The sequence below is a fragment of the Rhipicephalus sanguineus genome, chromosome 2, assembly GCF_013339695.2.
Source record: "Rhipicephalus sanguineus isolate Rsan-2018 chromosome 2, BIME_Rsan_1.4, whole genome shotgun sequence".
Taxonomy (NCBI): domain Eukaryota; kingdom Metazoa; phylum Arthropoda; class Arachnida; order Ixodida; family Ixodidae; genus Rhipicephalus; species Rhipicephalus sanguineus.
In genome coordinates, this window is record NC_051177.1 from 228,586,360 (window position 1) to 228,603,642 (window position 17,283).

Below are 17,283 nucleotides of genomic sequence, written 5' to 3' on the forward strand. Positions count from 1 at the left end.
CAGGGCAGCATGACGGCCTCCGAAATGCAGGAAGTGGTAAGCTAGTTAGAGACTCGCAAAACTGAATTGAAGCAAGACGTGCAGGCCCAGTCGCAATATTGGCGCGCATGCTTCGGGACACCGAAAGTAAATTCAAAGATGGTCTGTCGGCCCATTACAGGAACATGTGGAAGCGCTAATATTCTCCGTATGCAAGATGAAAGAATATGTGAGCAAGGTTGAGGCTAATCTCTCTTCGAAGCTGACGGACCAACAGCAGTCTCTGCAGAGAGCGCTCGATTTCTTCAAGCAGAATACGAATCTAGCGAAACAGAGAAGCCCCTTGCCACTGTTCCTCTGGGAAAGGAAGAAGGTATTCCGTGGGGACATGCAGGAGAGGTCGATTCCGTTCAAGCTTGAAGTGTTCCTCCTGAAACAGGGAAGTTTCTGGAAGTTCAGCGCCAGCAGAATTATAAGCGCGAAAATGAACTATGGGTTTCGACTGTTACCAACAATGATCAGACAGTGGCCCGAGCTTCAGTGTTTCCACCAATTCCGTCTCTCAACGTGATCATGGGAAACGCGAGTGTATTAGCGCATACAAGAAAGTGTTCACAGTTGCGAATATGGTTCCACAAGGGCCATGCTCACTAAAATTATCTTTAGGGCGTGGCCTTTCTCACCGACCATTTTGGTTGAAATGTACGGCAGTAAGACTTCGGGAAAATCCAGCTTTCCGTTCACCAATGTTACTGTAAAGGCGGTACGAATGCGTCCTGAAACGTCCCTTCCTTTTCACGTAGGTCTTATGTCTATCCTTCCTCGTCCAGAGAGAGCACTTCACATTTTTATGCGAGCTTCACTATAGAAAAAGGAAAGCTCGCTCAAGGCGGCTTCATAGAAGACGGAAAGCTTGATCTCACAATTAGATTTGAATAAGGACACAGCTACAGCTCTTGCACTCCGCGGAAACCTTTGATGACACATCTATTTAATGCGGAATATTCGAATTTCAAGACAACGGCAGCGAATTTACCTGTCTGTTTTGAGCATCTGTTTGATACGGGAAGCTTATAGACGCCATAACGTTTCACTAAAACTTTACTTAATATAAGAACAATGTTTCCCTTTTGTGTTAGTAGGGCTGCGTTGTTGAAAACAGGGTAGACACATATAGCGATCCCGTAGAAGATTAGTTTCGTGCCTAGAGACTTATTTATTAAGCGACTAGCACCGCTAAGTGTTCCCATGAGTGAGAAACTGTTGCGCATCGTTGCGAACTTCTAGCGCAATCTTCCCATGCGTGTAGATAGCAATAGATGCGTTACGATTACGAACGGGCATCTATAATAATAATTATAAAAAAAAAACTTGTGTGATTGAATCTACTGGCCACAAAGGACTGAAGTCTTGTGTTTAGGTACTGACCAGGAGTGGACTTCAAGGGTTGTTGAACGCACAATGCAATGATATGCAAGTGCGAAAAAAGTGTAGCGCAATGTTCTCGAACAAGGCGTTTTGAAAAACTGCGTTCAGTATGAAGCCATGTGAACACTGTTGTGTGAAGGTGTTCTAATAAAACTGCCGTTTGTTTCTGCATTGAGACAGAGTGATGCTTTATGATCGAAAGAAGATACTTAGTTCGATTGGTTGAGATGCCTCTTTAGTCCTGGGCCCTTTTGAAATCTGCAGACCGTGTGACCTAGTTCATAAAGAACGTTTGTTCTTGCACGTCTAAGCTGCTTATGTGAAGTTCTTTGTTGGTTGTTTTGATGTACACTGGTTAGGTTTCCGAGGATTTTTAATTTTTTTTATTTTCTTTGATTGGTGATCATGGTTCTTTCATTCGAAAAGCTACAAGTGTCTCAATAAAGGACGCTGTCTTGACTTCTTACAATTACTGATTGGAAAAATTTACGCGAAGGAAACAATGACAGAAAGACAAAACAAATAGGACAAGAGTGACAGAGTCAAAACTAAGCGCGCTTGTAATGCCAGTTGCGTGCGTGTCCACGCGTGAACACCACGTTTATGTGTAGTCACGTGACAAGCGTGCTTAACCCCAACATGGCTGACCACCGCCTTTATGGGCTCTATGTGAAACAGGAACATCGGCTGGGCACTGGGACGTTCTAAAAAACAACCATCGCGCATTGACACTAACGAAGAGAATAGTAGAGGAGGAAAGGCAGGGAGGTTAATCACTTCAGGACAACCGGTTTGCTACCCTACGCATGCAACAGGGGGGGGGGGGGGATATTTATAGGTGGAGCGCAAACAGAGAGAGAAAGACAGCACGCAACACAGCACACACAGTCACTCTTGCGTGGTACGCGACATCACTGTCTGTCCGTTTGTGCAATGCCGTTTATTTTAAAAACCTAATTGGTGCCTTCGTCGCCTGCAAGGGCGATGTCTGGTGCCGACGGCGTGTTAGAATGTTTCAATCAACAGACATTGGTCCACGCTTGATGGGACACGAACGAGCGCTAGAAAACGGCGACGCAAGCAGGAGGCGCACGGGCAGGCGCTCATTGGTCTATCGTCAGGGTGCGCTAGGGGCGGACACCAGGGACTGTCTCTGAACATTATATCCCGGACAGTGAATAATAATATTGTAGCGAAGCGTTGGAAGTCTATGTAATGGGGTGCCCTCTCGGGCGCTCTCTAGTGGGTCGTCCCCTTCGGCTCTTCTCTGACAGCACGCTCTCGCGCTCAGAGTCCGCGCTCTGTCTTGACTGTCGCCGTTGTGCTTCGTCGACTAGTGCCGTCAATAAACGCCTTTATAATTTGTGTGGAGAGTGCTGCGCCGTCCAACCAGCTTCGGTCCGTTCGATGCCCCTGGCGCTTCGATCCCGTACCGTGCCCTCTACCATGCCTCAAGACGCCGCCCAGCAAACGCTTCCCCCTGTACCGACACCATGCTCCTGTTCCCCCCGCATCCGCGACCCTCCTATATTCACCGGCGCGGATGGCACTGACGTGGAGGACTGGCTCGCGATATACGAGCGCGTGAGCGTACCCAACAAATGGGACGAGGCAGGAAAGCTGAGCAACCTGGTTTTCTACCTCGCGGGTGTGGCCAGCCTGTGGTACAACAACCACGCAACCGATTTTCCTCACGTGGTCTGATTTCAAGACTGCCATCATCAACGTGTTGTTGGCCGACCTGCCGTACGTAAACTGCAAGCCGAACAGCGTTTACGTGAACGAGCTCAGCAGACCGGTGAGTCGTTTACCAGCTACATCGAAGAACGTCCTCGACTTGTGCAAGAAGGCCGACGTAACCATGTCTGAGTCTGACAAGATCCGACACGTTATGAAAGGCATCGACGACGATGCCTTCACCATGCGCTCGCCAAGAACCCTCGTACCGTGACCGAGGTGATCACACGCTCTGACCGAAGCTACAAGGAGGAGCCGCGTGCCGTCGGCGGGTGTGGGCTGAGCGAAGGGGGGGGGGGGGACCGTCGACCTCCATCACGCGACGCCGACCTCGCTGGCTTGTCGGCCATTTCTGATCACTCGGGCTTGCTCGCCGAGGTCAAGTCATTTGTGCAGCGAGGATTGCCCCCAGTTTTCTCTACTGACCTTGCCTCAGTCGCAGCATGTTGAACAGGCCGTCCACCACACTGCTGCCTCCCTTACGCCGCGCTATTCAACAGGAAATCGCGAGGTCATGCCGGAATACCACCAGCCACCTCCGGCGCTTGCGCCACTCAGTTACGCGCAAGTTGTGGCCAGGCCACCCCCAGCGATCCCGTGTCTGCCCCACATCCTTACGCCGAAGTCGTCACCAGACCACAGGCCTCCAGGCGAGTGTGCCGGCTGCGTGCGCCGACGTCATTCCTAGGCCACGACTGCAGCCCACCATGCAGTCCTATCAGCCGCCACCCCGTCCACCGCGTCCTTGGACCATGGATGGAACCCACCCCGCGAACCGATGGCGCACTTCGACAACCGCCCCATCTGCTTTGCGTGCGGTTGCGCCGGTCACGTCGCCCGCTATTGCAATCGCGTGCAGTCGCCCCCAGTCGCTTCAACCATGCCAAGCCAGTCGAGCCGCCCGTATTACGATTCACCGCAGCCTATGTCACCGCCGTCTCGCCCAGCGCCCTCTACCCGCCGTTCACCGTCACCACGGACGCCGCTCACTGTCCTCGATGCTTGCCACGTCTGGTCCCCACGCGACCAGGAAAACTAGTCGTCGCAGTCCACGAGGCAAGGGCTGCGACGCGATCGAACTGCGAAAGCCCTCAGCGAAGCCCATCGAACGTGATAGACGTGTTTTGTAGACGGTGTTCGTGCATCTGCCCTTATCGACACTGGAGCCGCTGTATCCGTTATGGACGCAAAGCTTAGCCGAATACTGCGCAAAGTGACGACGCCACTTTCCGGGCTCTCCCTCCGTACAGCCAGCGCCCAACGTATTCACCCTACAGCGGTGTGCACAGCCGCGTAATGATTAAGGACGCTATGTACGCCATCGAACTGATCATAATTCCTGCCCGCTCTCACGACGTCATCCTCGGATGGGATTTTCTCTCCCGCCATGACGCCGTCATTCATTGCGCACCAGCCGAAATAGAGCTGTCACCATTCTGTAATTTGAACGCCGGAAAGACAGTCCAGCGGCTGCGAGCAAGGTAACTCGTTAAAGACGACATCAAATTGCCTGCAAACTCGTCCACGGCGGTGTCCGTCTACTGCGCCAGTCTATCCGACACCGTTGCACTCCTCTCGCCATATGACCGTATTTGCACGAGGAAAGGCTTGCTGGTGCCTTTCGCGACCGTTCAAATCACTCAGGGAAGCACCTCTATTTTTGTAATCAACCCCTCCCCGTACAGTGTTACGTTGGTGCAAGGGGAATGTCTCGGCAGCGTGGAACCCCTCGAAGACGCACAAGTTATGGACCGAACCCGATGACACGCACGGCCGCAGTTCCAGTACGCTCAGTGCTGTTTCGATGTCTGGTTCATCACCCGCTGACGTGTTTGGTTCCACCATAGCTGACAGACCTTACGCAGTCCAGCGTTCCCAACTTCTGGACCTGTTGGAAGAATTTCGCTCTTCTTCGATGTCGCTCAAACGTCTCTCGGTCGCACGTCGGCCGTTACGCACGGCATCGATACTGGCGCCCACTGCCACTGCGGCAACGTCCATATCGCGTATCTCCCACAGAACGCCGTGTAATCACCGAGCAAGTCGACGACATGCTTCGACGCGATGTTATTCGACCCTCCAACAGCCCTTGGGCGTCTCCTGTCGTCCTGTTGCGAAGAAGGGACGGTTCTGTGCGTTTCTGTGTCGACTACAGACGACTCAACAAGATCACTCGTAAGGACGTGTATCCACTGCCGCGAATAGACGATGCGATTGACAGCCTGCAAGGCGCCGAATTCTTTTCATCCCTCGATTTGCGCTCAGGCTACTGGCAAGTACCCTATGGCTGACGACGCTCGACCGAAGACCGCCTTTGTCACGCCCGACGGCCTGTACGAATTCAACGTCATGCCGTTTGGGCTGTGTAATGCGCCGCCATCTTTGAGCGCATGATGGATACCGTTCTGCGCAACCTGAAATGGCACACGTGCTTGTGCTACCTCGACGACGTCGTCGTTTTTGCTCCGGACTTTTCCACCCATCTTCAACGCCTACGCATGTTTTGACGCGTTTGAGCGACGCCGGTCTGCAACTGAATATAAAGAAGTGCCGATTTGCAGCACGGCAGCTGACAATCCTCGGCTACGTCGTGTCCAAGGACGGAATTCTCCCCGATCCAGGCAAACTTCGCGCCGTGACCGAGTTCCCGAAACCTGCGTCCGTCAAAGAACTGCGCAGTTTCGTAGGACTGTGTTCCTACTTTCGGCGCTTCATTCGAAATTTCGCGACTATCATATCGCCTCTGACGAAGCTCCTCGGAAGTAACGGGCCCCTCCATTCATGGTCGTCCGAGTGCGACGACGCTTTCGAAAAGCTCCGCCGTTTGTTGACGTCGCCTCCCATACTACGCCACTACGACCCTGCGGCTCCTACAGAGGTACACACAGACGCTAGCGGTGTTGGCCTTGGCGCTGTCCTTGCGCAGCGCAAACCAGGGTTCCCTGAATATGTCGTGGCATATGCAAGTCGTACGTTTACTAAAGCCGAGACCAATTACACCGTCACCGAAAAGGAATGCCTGGCGATCATCTGGGCGCTTACGAAATTCCGACCTTATTTGTATGGTCGCCCATTTGATGTGATCACCGACCATCATGCACTATGCTGGTTGTCGTCACTGAAGGATCCCTCAGGTCGCCTCGCCCGCTGGGCACTTCGCCTGCAGGACTACGATATCCGCGTGCTGTACCGCAATGGACGCCAGCATGCTGACGGCCGACGCACTCTCGCGCTCCCCCTTGCCTGACGACAATACCCATAGCTCAGTGTCTCACAATGCCGTTTCTTCTATCGACATTCACACCATCGCTACTGAACAGCGCAAGGATCACTGGACCGCCTCATTGATAGACTTGCTGACTGATCCATCGGCAACACCATCCACTCGCGCGTTGCGTCGTCAAGCCCACCATTTCGCCGTTCGCGACGACCTCCTCCACCGACGCAATCACGGCGACGGCCGGCAGTGGCTACTCGTAATACCCCGCAGTCTGCGTTCCGACATATGCGAATCGTTCCACTCTGATCCGCAGTGCGCACACTCTGGGGTATCGAAAACTTACCACCGCATTCGCCAACGGTACTTTTGGCGAGGGATGTACCGCTACGTGCAGAAGTTCGTTCGCTCCTGCATTGATTGTCAGCGCCGCAAAACATCAACGCACCTGTCGCCGGCAATTCTGCAACCTCTGCCTTGCCCTGACCGGCCGTTCGGGCGCGTTGGCATAGACTTGTATGGACCACTTCCTCTAACGTCGGCTGGTAATCGCTGGGCCATCGTCGCTGTTGACCACCTTACGCGATACGCCGAAACTGCCGCCCTCCCAGCGGCTACAGCGCGCGATGTTGCTTCCTTCCTGCTTCAACCGATTCATGCTGCGTCACGGTCCACCCCAGGAGCTGCTCAGCGATCGAGGTCGTGTCTTCTTGTCGGAAGTCGTCGAAGCCATCCTGAAAGAGTGCCACGTTGTTCACCGGAAAACTACTGCTTACCACCCGCAGACGAATGGCCTCACCGAACGCTTTAACCGCACGCTCGGCGACATGCTCTCGATGTACGTCGCCGCCGATCACACTAATTGGGATGCCATTCTGCCATTCGTCACCTACGCCTATAATACCGCCCCTCAGAGCACTACTGGTTCTCCCCCTTTTTCTTATTGTACGGCAGACACCCGTCGCACACAATCGACACAATCCTTCCATACAAGCCGGATCCGTCTGAGTGTGCGCCTATTTCTGCCACAAGCCAGACTTGCTGAGGAGTGTCGGGAGCTTGCCAAGACGTTTACTACGCATGACCAAGAGCGGCAAAAGAGCATTCGCGGTGACACCACCACTTCTTCGCCCACGTTCAGCCCTGGAGCACTCGTATGGCTCTCAGTCCCTACCACTGCACCTGGCCTCTCTTCCAAACTGCTGCCCAAGTACGGACGGCCCCTACCGTGTCGTCGAACGCACATCCCCGGTCAACTACCTGATCGAGCCCATTGAACCATCTTCGGACATGCGCCGTCGAGGGCGCGACATTGTCAACGTCGAGCGCCTTAAGCCCTATCATGACCCGCTCATAGTGACAAGCAGTTAGGTCGCCAGGCGGCTCTCTTTTTCGTACCCGGGGTAATTGTAGCGAAGCGTTGTTAGTCTGTAATGGGTCGCCCTCTCGAACGCTTTCTAGTGGGTCGCCCCCTTCGGCTCCGCTCCTCGCGCTCAGAGCCCGCGCTCTGTCTTGACTGTCGCCGTTGTGCTTCGTCGACTAGTGCTGTCAATAAACGCCTGTATAATACTTTTACTTTTGCAACAACGTGATCGTATGCCCGCGTCATTGCGCGCTGCAGAGAAGGCGAAGAGGCGAAGCTACGGCGGCCGCGAAGCGAAAAAAAAAACAGAAAGGAACGGTAGTCCGCAAGCGCGCTCGGCCACTAAGGCTGGCCCGACGTACCCACGACCTCTCCGGCCGACCAATAACGGCGAGCTCGGTGCTACACCGGCCTGCTACCTCGTGCCATCGTCGGCGGCCAACCTAGTGCCGGTGCAGTGAGCCATATCTGCCGCTGTGGTCAGCAGGTTAGGTCGGCCCGTCTACTGGCCATGCTTTCACGGCCAGTTAGGTCGGCACCGCACCTGTAGCCAAGCAAGGAGCGACATTGGCCAAAAAGCGATGGTCGGCCAAGTTTGCTTGGGGTAGGCGGCTAGATAGATAGATAGATAGATAGATAGATAGATAGATAGATAGATAGATAGATAGATAGATAGATAGATAGATAGATAGATAGATAGATAGATAGATAGATAGATAGAAACGCTCAAAGTGCCAAAGGTTCGCTAAGAAATGCTTCGCATTTAAAAAGACAGGATACAGATCTCGGAGGGCGTGTTTTTGCAAGCTACACTGTAAACACAAATTAGCCTCTATGTGCCTTTTTAGCAGCCGACACGCCCTTTTACCACCCTAGCCCGAAATACGAACTCGCGCCGAAGGGACTCAAACTGTTATTTATTTCCTGATCGTCAAGCATTAGAAGTTATGGAATAATTGCGACGAAGTAAAACGGGAGCAACAAAATGAAAAGTAATGATGAGGCTGATATGGGATATGAGAATAACAATTGTTGAGTTTCAACTTCCCCAAACTACGATATGATTATGAGAGACGCAGTAGTGGAGGGCTCCGGAAATTTCGACCACAATGGGGTTCTTTAACGTGCATCTGAGTGTAAGTACGCGAGCCTCAAGCATTCCGCCTCCAGCTAAAATTCGGCCGCCGCGGCAGGGATTTGATCCCGCAACCTTCGGGTCAGCAGCAGATAGGAAAAGCACACCTCCTTGGTCATGAACTAAACACCCAAAAGAGCCAGCGGCCATGGTCAACAAGATGATCAGCCTGAGCGCCAAATTCGCGAAAGCTATTTCTGCACACAGATTTGAAACAATCCGCGTATAGTCATCGCTCTACTTTTTTGTTCGGAGTAACCGCTCGTTGGCTCCGCAGAGGCTGCCGAACTACATGCATGGCGGAGGAGCACGTCAGAATCCGGACTGAGTGCACTGAGTGTGCGAAGCGTGCGTCGTTCTGTGAGAAGTGCCAGGCCAGTTGGTTGTTCATAGTGTAAACTTTATCGCGCTACAAGTAGCTACTTAGAGGGAACGGCACGGAACAACAAAAGCGCGAAATAACATCTCGAGCCGCCAGCGGCGTCGTTCCGTTGCTTGCGGTAGCCATTTCGACCGGCGGCCGCGCAATTGGTGCGGAGTCACCTGCACTTTTGAAGCCGAGGACCTAAGGTAAGTTATTTCGAATGACCTTTTTGCGTTATTTCTCTGTGCGCGCTATTGAACTCGATGCAGAGTCATCTTCGATTTATGATCAACCTTTGGGAAGGCATGACCGAAATACTTGTTTCCTCCGTGACAGTACGCGCTCTGTAAACGCGGACTGTTACTGGCCGTGTTCGAGACGAGTTGCGAATCAGGGATGCGTAAAACTATACTTATCATCGTGTGAGCGTACGTGCAAAGAATGCACTGTGTGCAACGCTTATGTGCAGTGAGTATATCGATTGCCTAGCAAGATGTGTCAGAATTGCAGTTTGAGATAATCACAGATCTTGCATTATATTTGTGCGTTTATATTTTATGCTGTTAGCGCTCGGTGCTTCGTTCGCCCGGCGCGCAACACATGGCGAGAGAACTTATTGCACGCGAGCGCAGTTGCTGCCGCCTGCAATTGCTGACACTGCGTGCGATTCATTAATTTTCCTCTCATTGAACTTCGCTATCAACAATATCATACTTTTGGCGATGGCAATTTTTTTTTTCATCTTGTAGCGATGCGATTAGAGAAGGTGATCCCTAGCTGCAATTTGAAACTTCCGTTCTGGGAGCACAGCTACAGAAAGGTCAGGGTTTCAGCTGTCGGCTCGTTTAAGTTTCTCTTTGCATATGCGTACGTGTTTGTACAACGATCAAATGAGCGATAATCGGCTCCGGTTTGCTGCATGCGACGCCTGCCTGCTGCATGTAGCCCACTGAGCCGTTAATGTGCTGCCGGCACGGTTAAATGTGGTCGTGAGCGTCTGTCTATCTGGACCCGTGCCACTCCTTGCGCAGGCAGTGAACAATCCCGACGCATAGAAAGCTGGACCAAATCGGTGACACTTACAAAATCGTCATGTTAAACTCGTGAGGTTATAGTAGTAGCGAAAGCAATGCAATACGCCCGTGCAGTTGAATGCTGTATCTTCTGTTTGTTGCAACCGAAGTTCGTAACTTTTGTCGTGTGTTACAAAATTCCATTAAAGGGACACTAAAGAGAAACAATGAATCGGTTTAGATCGATAAATTGTCCTCTGAGAACTCTAACGTCGTTAATTTCGCCACCATAGATTTATTAATAGAGGAGAAAATCAAGTTTCGTTTTTAAATTTTGCGCCAAAATCTCCCCGGAGGACGTCACTGGTTTCAAAGTGTACTTATCATATTTTGGCGCCATTGGTTCAACAAAATTACCCCAAACTTGGAATGTTAATTCTATGGCCCCCTCAGAGGACAATGTGCTTCATTTTTAACGATTAGGAACTACGTAGTCCCTAGTAAGCGCCGTCAAAACATGTGACGTCACGGCGAATGGTGCGGAAACTTCAAGGTGGCGTCGGCACCCACATTTTGTTTTGCGCGTTTTCTCACTTACTAGGAGTCTTCTCCCCGCAAGCGTGGTGTTTTTGGTATCGTTAAAGAGTACTTCACTAATATGAGAAAAATACTTTTGCTCTTTAGTGTCCCTTTTACATATTGCAGGTTGCCATGCGGCTAAATCGCTGCAACAATTATAATGGACGGTGAGCAATGATACCTCAGCACGAAAATACAGATTCATAACCAGACATCAGCCGTTCTACGGCTGTTCCCTTTTTCGGCAACGGAGGCATTGGTTGGTGTGCTTTTACATAGGCTTCTTTTCATTTTATTAAGCAGTGGCCAGTTCTGGGAGCTAATTAAGGGTCATTGTGACCATGTCGGGGGAGGGGAGGGTGAAAGTTGGTCGCAGCGCACCTCTCCCCGCTTACTAAGTCAAAGTATGGGGTAGACGTCGCCGCCCCCCTCCCCCCCTTGGGTGACTAGGGGTCGAATCCCCCCCCTCCCATGTGCACGCCTATGACTGTGACTGCTTTTCTATGTGGTAGTAGCAAGAAAACAATGTGGCAGCTCAACTGAATCTCTTTCTGGATAAGTGTGTCCGGTATACTACTGTGTCACACCATATGAAACTACACAATTATAATTTAGTGCATAGCAGATGCAGATAGGAGTGCTCATCTCCATTTAAAAAACTTGGTGGATGTGTTTAAAAATTACTGTGTAGTTTTTCCTCAGTCACAATATTATTGCAAAAATGTGCTTGATTCAAATATATTACATGAATAAAAAGCATTCAAATAGCAAGTGACTGTCACCAGTGCTTTGATTGGCTCCTTTATGGCTCTACTTTTTCCAATATATATTGTATACACCATGTCCAGCTTGAGTGCACTGTTCCAGATTAGGAAGAAGCAGGAGAGTTGGGCAAGTATCATGTGGTGGTGCCTAGTAAACTGGTACCTATTGCACAGTGTTTTAGGATCTGTAGCACTGCAATCATGTAACAATAAGCTCATAGCTCATTTTTTCTTATATTGTTTCATCACATGTGCAGCTTTGCAGAACTCAATTCATTGTCTCAACAGTCGAGCACATTTCTTTCAAGGCCATCTGCACTTAGTAGAGAAAGTGTTCATGTTTGAGCTGAAACTAGTATAGGGACATTCGCGTACAGCTCAATAGCGTTAAGACAAATAGCCCATATATAAAGAGAACAAAGCATTAGCAAGTTCACTAAAATGTTTTTCTGCTTACCAGTTTGCATATGTACTGTTAAGCCATATGTCACGTGGTTGTGACGTAGACCAAGGCCGCAGTGGGCGTGTCAAAGATGAAACCCTTTATTTGGCCGAACTTGTGGCCGGGAAATGAAAAGTCAAACTACAGCAATACACACTACATTGATAGCGGCGAACAGGGCGTCGGCCGTCGATAAAACTGCTCATGGCTGGGACGCGCCGTCTTTATGTATCACGCATCGAACTTTCTAGTCTTATCACTGGGGGTCGCGCAAGCTCTGGAATAATCTAGCCTATTCGCATCGTGCGTGCAATCTTAACAAAGTGATCTACTAAAATCGCGAAGCTTCTCGAACACTGCGGCGCGGTCAGCGTCGAGCGTTGCTAACCGTCCTTGCTGGTCAAACACAAATACATCAAAATAAAACAAGCGGGCGTGGCAATATACTACGACAGTAGAATTCTTAGGATTTGATGTAGTACGACTAATCAGTGTTTATCCTGAGCAGCTCTAGATTTTTGAAATTTTCTTCATTTGCACTTCAAAGTTTCCCGTAGGACTGCCAAGACATAGCTTAAACAAGTATGCTAACTGTGGATGTAAATACAGTCGTTCGCTTTTATTCTGGACGGTGTACGGCCTTTGTATTTACACCGTTTAAAGGGCATAAAAGGCATTGCAGACTTTGCAGAGCCTTGTTGAATTTGTCCATACGTTTTCGAATAAATAACTCCATTGTAGATTCGTTTGGCAGTACATTATAGGTTAAAGAAGCTTGTAGAAAAATATTGGTAATATGAAATAATTAACCTGTTTGCTCTTAAAAAGGATAACCGAATATGATTGAGCATTTGTAAACAGAAGAGGAGTGGAGATTGAACATAAGGAAAGTGAAAGGGGTGTCAGCACTGTGACTGCTCCAGTTAGTATGGATCTACAGTGTAATGTCAAATAGCGCAGGAGGGACTGACTGGAAATAGCTGCATAGGCGTTTGCCATGGCTATCTTTCCGTCGTAAATTCCTTCTGTACTACCCAAAGCTGTCTACAAGATTTGTATTTAAATGCAGAAATGCCTTCTCTGAGCCCAGGCCTCGATGTGTTTGCAGCATAGATAAGCAGAAGGGGAACAGTCCACGAAAATAGGGAAGACAAAGTTATTTACTGCAGTTTTTAATTTCAATTGTGCAAATGCTGAAGAAAAGAAATGTGAAGTGCAGAAAAAGATAGCTCACTGCCTTTAGAAGCCTTCGATGTGCCTTCCACATAATGCATGTGTTGCTCTACCCTTTCAGCTATGGCAGCATCAGCCGTCTTCTCATCCACTTTCTTGTGTACTTGTGTATGTGTTAGGTCTGTCGCTGCACGTGTTAGCCATTACCACTTGTGGCAGAGGGTGGCACACCCTCTGCCACAATCGGTAATGGCTGCAGCATGAATGTGGTATGCAAACTTGAATCTAGTTGAATGTGCACTCCTGCCACCATGGCCATGAGGGGCACAGGCTAGCATTCCTAAAGTGAGACGAGTTAACCTTGGTCTGCTAAACTGCAAACCTTTGTTCCTTACTGTAGATGCTGTTAGTACCAATTTTCAGAGCATCTTTGAATCAAATGTTTGCTGGTAATATTGCATTGCATTTTTTATGCACGAGGTGCTGTTGTGCCTGTGCTGAATTTTGTGGAGATGCATTGCAAGGATGACTTTGGCACTTTACTTACACAGGTGAGCAAAAAAGTTTTAGAACTGCGAGTACAAATGATTTTCTAGATGACTGTTGTGGAACGCGTGAGAAAAAGTATGTGAGAAAGTGACTAACACCAACTTTGAAATTAATTTCTAAAGGAAAATTCTTTTTATTAGCAGTTGCTGTTAACTCCGAAAATCACAGTGCAAACATATGAAAAAGTAGCACACTTCAAGTTGCAGCGTTGCACCTTTAACGAAATATAAACTCTGGAAAAAATGCAATTCTTTATAGTAAATTTCTGTCCTCTCGTATGTTTTTTCATTAAACGTATGCTGTAATTCAACCATGCAGTCACCCAAATTTGCTGAAGTTTTGGTGAGGTGTTCTGGTTGCGTGTGATTTGAACGGTTAATAAAGGTCCAGGTTATAAAGATCAGTGTCATGGCAATAATTTGCTATATTGTACAAGTCGTACTGTATGAACTGCAGCCCTGATGTTTCCACCTTCTTTTCACATACACCTAGCTTCCACATACACCCAGGTGTATGTTTCCACACACACCTAGCACCAGCCATGAAAAGCAGACAGACTCATCAGTGGCGAGCGACATATCAAGTCTACTTATCCCGTTGATATTTGCAGCTATTAAGGCTCTTCTTCGAGCTACTCCTTTCTCTAAAGAGCCTTCCTGAGGTGCAAGCTGTTTTGACATTGGTCATACTTGAATGAGTTGAGCGCATACGAAGACACGGACAGAAGGAAGAGACGTACACACACTGGCGCTTTTATCCTTAGATGTGTTCCTTAGATGTGTTTATCCTTAGATGTGTTCTTCAGTGCGAAGACCCACAAATTGAACATACCCTTCAGGGTTATCATATCCGAAAAAGGGACGTGGCAGAAGGAGATTGCTGTGTATCTACTCGATAAGCTTAGGCTTCTCGAAGTCCGGGATCCATTTCTTATCAAAAATTCTAACCAGGTTTTAGAGTTTTTAGCCACTCATGCTAAGGAAGGCCTGAAATCCTTTTCTGTCGACGTAAAAGACCTCTACTATTCTCTGCCCCATGACAAGCTTTTGCCTTGCATTGAAGAATCTATTGACGAATTTGGCTCCGTTAAGTTTTCCGGCGAAGCCGGTGTTTCGGTGGGTGCTTTCTTGGAGCTGCTCCAATTTTATCTAACTTCCACTTTCATCCAAAGGAAGGAAGTTTCCTTCCTACAGAAAGCAGGAGTATGTATCGGCTCCTGCCTAGCACCTAGTTTAAGCGATCTGTTTTTAGCTAGAATTGACCGACAGATGTCCACGCAGCTTGACGCAAGGGGTAGCAGTGTAACAGTTTTTAGGTTCGTTGACGATTTTATTGTGTTTTTTAAATGTACGACTAATCATTTCAATGATCAGTGTAATGACCTTGTATCATTGATACGTAACTGTCTTTGTCCCTTGGTTGTGACTGTTAAACAGCCTGCAGATGGTGTCATCAGATTTCTTGACGTATCACTCACACTTGCAGATGATCTAATTTGCTGGTGTTACGAGCCCAGGGCAAATAAGTCGTTATTGGCGTTTAACTCGAGTCACTCTAAGCTCGTTAAAAGGGGCATCGTAAAAATGTGTCTCAAAAATGCCCTCAGTAAGTCCTGTGTGCACATGCTTGACGAGAGCTTTAGGAAGCAAGCTTCACGTTTACAAACAGCAGGGTACCCGACCTACCTCATAGTTGCAGTAGCCGAGTGTTTGCTTAAAGAATGTAAAGGTATGCACTGTAATGCCAGCACCAATGATCGCCCCTCGCCTGAAAACAGAAACGTGGCAGTCGTTCCGTATATCCATCAAGTATCGCACAATCTCAAAAAAATAGCCGCCAGAGTTAACACCCGTGTTGTCTTTTCCGCCCCGTTTAAACTCAGTAAGTTGTGCAAGAAAACTAATCCAGATAAGACATCTCAGTCTGAATGCTCCATTAAGCACAGAAAACCTTTTGTGCAGTGTGCGACTAACGTTGTATACCGCATTCCTCTGTCTTGTGGCCGTGCTTACATTGGGCAGACTGGCCGCTGCCTAAATGTCCGGCTTGGTGAGCACTGTAATAAAGTGGGCAACTTCCCACCTGACGGCTTCCTGGCGCAACACTGCCATGGTTGTGCGTGCAAACCGAACTTTCAGGGAACCGTTGTCGTCAGCAGGAACCGGTCCGAAATTACTAGGCTGATCATTGAAGCCGAACAAATCGATTATCTTGGAGACGCTTGTGTTAGCAATCCCTCAATGTCCCTGAGTGCTAAAGAATTACACTTTCTGCGCATGAATCATTAAATTTGCTTGTCATTGCCTGTGCACCCTGTTTATCTTCTCGTGAGGTGAATTCCCTGGTTGTTATCAAATTGTTGTTTTTGATGAAAGAGTATTCACGTGACTGTCGTGCGCAAAACTGGTATATGAATCGGCAGGAGAATGAAATAAACCATTGTTGTTAGTAGCGCCAGTGTGTGTACGTCTCTTCCTTCTGTCCGTGTCCTCGTATGCGCTCAACTCATTCAAGTATGACCAACCAACAAGCCCGCATCGCCACCCTCTTTGACATTGGAGCACTTAGTGACGGCGACGTATGCGCCGCAGTGCTACGACTCATCGACGCAGCAATGATGGCTTCACCGGCAATGTCCTCACCTGCAGTTCGCATTACCAAACGACTCCGAACATGTACAGTATTTTAGTGGAACGCTCGTGGTTTGCGCTAGAAGTTAACGGACCTCCGATGCCTAGTGCGAGCGTACCGCTTCCCTTTTTATAGTGATTTCCGACTCCGGTGTTGGTGAACAATTTCGGATGAATGGCTGCTATTGTTATCATTCACGTCAGCAAAAGGTTATCAGCCGACTCCTAGTTGGCATACCAATCGACATTCCTGCTTCTGAAATTGAAGTCGCACCACACGATATAGATGAATACGTCTTTGTAACTACAATGATAGCCTCCCAAAGGTTTACAGTCATCGCTGTATAGCTTCAACCAAATTCGCCGTTTGATGCTTGTAGACTAGAAAGCTTGATAACGAGAACTTCCGCGCCGCATATTATGTGCGGTGACTTCAACGCTCATAACGAAACTTGAGGCAGTTCGCACACATGCGCTTCACCCTGTGTTTGTCTTTTTCCGTTTCAAAATCATCCAGTTCCTGGCAGCGCGAAGAAGCCATGTATTTGCACCAACTAGCCCCCATGGCAGCTTTACTCGCACACATGCACACGTGGAGCCAATGTTGAGGAGCTTTTAGCAAATATTCCATTGAACCGCTAAATGATGGTAGTGTTACTTGAAGAATCCGAGGGTCACTAGTTGCATTGACCTATCGTTTGTATCAAGGAGCACTACAAGGCTGTTCAGTTGGTGCACTGACTTGGAAACGCGAGGTAGTGATCACTGTCCAATTCTGATATCAGCTGTTGATGTTCAGGCGACACCGGAAAAAATACAGACAAGATCCGGTGACTGGGAAGCGTACACAGAAGCAGTAAATAGAGGAATCAGCACGCAACCAGAAGCGCTGAGATCATTCCTACGATTT

The 17,283-nt window shown here is 48.9% G+C and overlaps 1 protein-coding gene across 1 annotated transcript in view; it reads right to left on the bottom strand.

Moving 5' to 3' along the window:
* LOC119382274 (basic proline-rich protein-like) overlaps positions 1 to 17,283 on the bottom strand; it is a 134,738-nt gene that overhangs the window by 2,078 nt on the left and 115,377 nt on the right. The window lies entirely within an intron of this gene.